Source organism: Aegilops tauschii, chromosome 5 (assembly GCF_002575655.3).
Source record: "Aegilops tauschii subsp. strangulata cultivar AL8/78 chromosome 5, Aet v6.0, whole genome shotgun sequence".
Lineage (NCBI taxonomy): Eukaryota > Viridiplantae > Streptophyta > Magnoliopsida > Poales > Poaceae > Aegilops > Aegilops tauschii.
Genome location: NC_053039.3, coordinates 394,439,239 through 394,445,106, shown reverse-complemented (window position 1 = coordinate 394,445,106; position 5,868 = coordinate 394,439,239).

Sequence of the window (5,868 nt, the reverse complement as noted above, 5' to 3'; positions counted from 1 at the left end):
CAGCCCCCATCTCCGAACAGTATCATAAGTAATGTAACGGTATAAAGTATATAGCATATGCCCGTGATCACCTCCCGAGTGATCACGGCCCAGTAGTATAGCATGGCAGACGGACAAGAATGTAGGGCCACTGATGGAATACTAGCATCCTATACTAAGCATTTAGGATTGCAGGTAAGGGTAACAACTGTAGCAACAATGACAGGCTATGCATCAGAATAGGATTAACCGAAAGCAGTAACATGCTACACTACTCTAATGCAAGCAGTAGAGAGAAGAATAGGCGATATCTAGTGATCAAGGGGGGCTTGCCTGGAAGCTCTGTTGCACAAGAAGAAGGGTCGTCGGTGACGTAGTCGTACTCGGTGGCATCAGCGCCGGTCTCGGGGTCTACCGGGGAAGAAGAGGGGGAAAGAAACAGTAAATACGGAGCAAACAAAGCATCACAAAACATAACGAGGCAATACGCGGTGCTAGGTATGCCCTAACGTGGTAGGAGTTGATACCGACGAAGGGGGGAAACATCCGGGAAAGTATCCCCGGTGTTTCGCGTTCGGACAGATGAATCGAAGGGGGGAAGTTGCGTGTTTGCTATGCTAGGGATGCGTGGCGGACGAACGGGCTGCGTAACCGGATGCGTCTCGTCGTTCTGAGCAACTTTCATGTACAAAGTATTTTCATCCGAGTTTCGGATTATTTTATATGAATCATTAAAGTTTTAACAATATTCTGGAATTATTTAATTCGAAAATTTAAATAGAAAATCTTTTGTCACATGGGGCTCTGCTAGACGGTGTGTATGACAGTGGGGCCATAGGTTGGGTTGACCCAGTCAAATATTGACAAGTCAACATATGAACAGTGTAGGGGCCACATGCCATTGACTTAGACTTTTCTTAAAATTTGTTTTTCTTTAAACTAACAGGGGGGTGCACATGTCATCTACTATTGGATTAATCAACTAGTACTACTAACTAGACTAACTAACTAAATTAGTCCCTAAACTAGTACTCCTATTTGAGCCGACCACACACACAGAACACACACTCACGCACACACACATAGCACACACACAAACACCTCACGGCCACACACACATCGCCATGGCCAGCTGCAACAGCAGCAGCCGTGGGCGCGAGGCAAGCAGCAGCCGGCGGCAGTAGCAGCCGCGGGCGCGCAGCAACGCAGTAGGCCGCAGCAAGCAGGAGCGCACGCAGTGGCAAGCACAGCAGCCCGGCTGCAAGTAGCAGAACTAGGCAGCGACAGCAGCTTGTAGCAGTAGCAGCTAAAACAGAGCAGCGTCAGCGGCGCCCGGAAGCAGCAGTGCGGCAGTGGCTGCAAGGGGCGGTGGCGGCGCGAGCGAAGCGGGAGGCGATGGCGCGGGATGCGGCGGCGCGCGACCGAACAGGGGCGGCCTCAACCCGGAGCGACGATGCAGGGGCGCGACGGGCACCAGCGGGGGCGAGGCTAGGCGCGCGGGGCCGCGGGCAGGGGAGGGCGAGCGCACGCTCGGACAGCGCGGCGGGCGCGCGGTGCGCGGCACGGGGGTCGAGCGCGCGGGGGGGGGGGAGGAGGAGAGGGCATGGCCTCACCGCGGGGCCGTAGGGACAGGGCAGCGGTGCGTGAGGAGGACGACGGGGACGGCGTGTCGCAGGGGAGGCAGTCCGGCGAGGAAGCGTTCCGGCGAGGGGCGTTCTGGGCGACGGCGACGTGCGGACGACGACGGGTCGGGCGCCCACCCGTGATCCAGATCGGGGAGATGAGGGAGAGAGGGTATCGGGGAGAGTAGGTGAGGTTCGGGTTAGGTTAGGGTTTGGTTGTGGGTGTTATAGGCCAGGGAGGGGGAGCTGGGTCGGCCTAGTGGGCGGCTAGCTGGGCCGTGGCCTAGTAGGGGGGTCCCTTTTTTCCTTTTTAGTTTATTTCAGTTTTAGTTTTTAGCTTTTATTTTTATCTTAGCTTTATAAAATATAGAGTTAGAACCTAAATCAGTATCAATGATTAGGCCACTGCCATTCTAGCTTGGTCCCACATTAAATTAGTTTAGTATTCTTATAATTTAAAATCAATTAAATTATTTTTAGACCACTGTTTTAATTACTTTAGGGCATTTATACACTTTGCAAAAATGTTGGTTCACCACCAATATTAATAAATGAATATTTGCCACAGATTGAACATATTAGTTTTGACATTTGAAAACTTTTGTTGTTTAACTTTATTTTAATTTTGAATTCGAAGGGGATTTGAGTCATCGCGAGATTATCAACAGCAACCGAGGTGACGTGGCATCATTAGCAGGGAATTACTGTAGCTTAAATATCCGAGCGTCACATGAAGCTTATTACTTGGATCATCTTCGATCCCTATGTGCTCGTGCTGAAACCCCAACTAGCTTAGTTGAGGTAAAATCTTTAGATGAGCATGCTTGTTATGTGCGACACCGTATATCTGAAAAAGGGAAACTTTTACTTGGTCAAATTCATAGTTTGCAATGCTATGCTTGGAATTTATGTGAAATATATGATTTTACTTGTTGTTCTGAAAACCCTAAGAAACACCTTCCCTATCAATGTGAGTTTAGTGATAATGGAATTGTGTCTTCGTATGCTAAAGGTGTTTATAGTTACTATGATGTTCAACAAATTGAAGAATTTGTTGCTTTTAAGGGTGCTTATGAAATTGCTTCTTTGATTGAAAAGTATGGTGCTACTCTTTACAAATCTGAAAACTTTGTCATACTTAAATATTGTTATGATAATTATGCTTCTAATGCCTATGTTAAACCATATATCGAGGACTACTCTGCTGTCCAAGAAGAGACTAATATTTTGCAGGAGTCTATGGAAGAAGAAATTGATGAAACTGTGAGCTCATTGGATGAAAAAGATGATGAGGAGAGCGAAGAACAAAAGGAGGAAGAGCGGATTAGCTACCCGTGCCCACCTTCTAATGAGAGTAACTCTTCAACTCATACATTGTTTAATTTCCCTTCGTGCTTACCGAAGGATGATTGCTATGATGACTGTTATGATCCCGTTGATTCTCTTGAAATATCCATTTTTGATGATGCTTGCTATGCTTGTGGCCAAGATGCCAATATGAATTATGCTTATGGAGATGAACTTTCTATAGTTCCTTATGTTAAACATGAAATTGTTGCTATTGCACACACGCATGATAGTCCTATTATCTTTTCGAATTCTCCCGACTACACTATATCGGAGAAGTTTGTGCTTATTAAGGATTATATTGATGGGTTGCCTTTTACTACTACACATGATGATTTTGATGAGTATAATATGCATGTGCTTGCTGCTCCTACTTTCAATTATTATGAGAGAGGAACTATATCTCCACCTCTCTATGTTTCCCACACGATAAAATTGCAAGAAACTGTTTATACTATGCATTGGCCTTTACTATGTGTGCATGAATTGTTCTTTTATGACATGCCGATGCATAGGAAGAGAGTTAGACTTCGTCATTACATGATATATGTTACTTTGTGCTCACTACTAAATTACAAATCATTGTTAATTAAAATTGGCTTTGATATACCTTGGGATCCGGGTGGATCCATCACTTGAGCACTATATGCCTAGCTTAATGGCTTTAAAGAAAGCGCTGCTAGGGAGACAACCAGGAAGTTTTAGAGAGTCATTTATTTTTGTTGTGTGCTTTTATATAGTTTAAAAACAAAAAAAATAAAGAGGGGAACCCTAAACTTTTCAAAAAGAAAAGCGAAAGTGAGAAAGACGAGCATTGTTGAAGTGGGAGCTAGCCTTGAACTTTGTTCATGCTCACGGAAACTTTGTGAATCTTGATTACAGAAACTTTTCAACAAAAATAATTATCCCCTTGTACAATTCCATTGTATTATAAAAATAATGTGCCAAGGTTTGCCTTTAGGATGTTTACAATGCTTGTTGGTTTGTACGGTGCAGGACAGAAACTTTGACTATAGTGCGTGATTTTTAATTTTTTACTGGAACGTCAAACGGTTCTGATTTTTCTTGCACTGTCTTTCTATGCAAATGTTTTATTTTCCCTAATTTTGGCAGAATTTTTCAAGTATCAGAAGTATGGTGAATGTTCATATTGTTACAGACTGTTCTGTTTTAGACAGATTCTGTTTTTGATGCATAGTTTGCTTGTTTTGATGAAACTATCAATTTATATCAGTGGATTAAGCCATGGAAAAGCTATATTACAGTAGACACAATGCAAAAACAAAATATGAATTGGTTTGCAACAGTACTTAGAGTAGTGATTTGCTTTATTATACTAACGAATCTTACCGAGTTTTCTGTTGAAGTTTTGTGTGGATGAAGTGTTCGATGATCGAGAAGGTCTCGATATGAGGAAAAGGAGGAGAGGCAAGAGCTCAAGCTTGGGGATGCCCAAGGCACCCCAAGTAAATATTCAAGGAGACTCAAGAGTCTAAGCTTGGGGATGCCCCGGAAGACATCCCCTCTTTCTTCAACAAGTATCGGTATGTTTTCGGATTCGTTTCGTTCATGCGATATGTGCAATCTTGGAGCGTCTTTTGCATTTAGTTTTCACTTTTCTTTTATTTTATGCACCATGCTAGTATGAGATAGTCCTTGGTTGATTTATAGAATTCTCTTTGCACTTCACTTATATCTTTTGAGTATGGCCTTATAGAATGCTTCATGTGCTTCACTTATATCATTTGAAGTTTGGATTGCCTGTTTCTCTTCACATAGAAAACCACCATTTGTAGAATGCTCTTTTGCTTCACTTATATTTGTTAGAGCGTGGGCATATCTTTTGTAGAAAGAATTAAACTCTCTTGCTTCACTTATATCTATTTAGAGAGATGACAGGAATTGGTCATTCACATGGTTAGTCATAAAATCCTACATAAAACTTGTAGATCACTGAATATGATATGTTTGATTCCTTGCAATAGTTTTGCGATATAAAGATGGTGATATTAGAGTCATGCTAGTGGGTAGTTGTGGATTAGTAGAAATACTTGTGTTGAGGTTTGTGATTCCCGTAGCATGCACGTATGGTGAACCGTTATGTGATGAAGTCGGAGCATGATTTATTTATTGATTGTCTTCCTTATGAGTGGCGGTCGGGGACGAGCGATGGACTTTTCCTACCAATCTATCCCCCTAGGAGCATGCGTGTAGTACTTTGTTTCAATGACTTATAGATTTTTGCAATAAGTATGTGAGTTCTTTATGACTAATGTTGAGTCCATGGATTATACGCACTCTCACCCTTCCATCATTGCTAGCCTCTTCGGTACCATGCATTGCCCTTTCTCACCTCGAGAGTTGGTGCAAACTTCGCCGGTGCATCCAAACACCGTGATACGATACGCTGTATCACACATAAACCTCATTATATCTTCCTCAAAACAGCCACCATACCTACCTATCATAGCATTTCCATAGCCATTCCGAGATATATTGCCATGCAACTTCCATCATCATCATATACATTACTTGAGCATTTATTGTCATATTGCCCGAGGTCTTCATGAGCAAGCAAGTTGGATGCACACCCACTTAGTTTCAGTTTGAGCTTTCATACACTTATAGCTCTAGTGCATCCGTTGCATGGCAATCCCTACTCCTCACATTGACATCAATTGATGGGCATCTCCATAGCCCTTTGATTAGCCGCGTCGATGTGAGACTTTCTCCTTTTTGTCTTCTCCACATAACCCCCATCATATTATATTCCACCTATAGTGCTATGTCCCTGGCTCACACTCATGTATTGTGTAAAATTTGAAAAGGTTTGAGAACATCAAAAGTATGAAACAATTGCTTGGCTTGTCATCGGGGTTGTGCATGATGTGAATATTTTGTGTGGTGAAGATGGAGCATA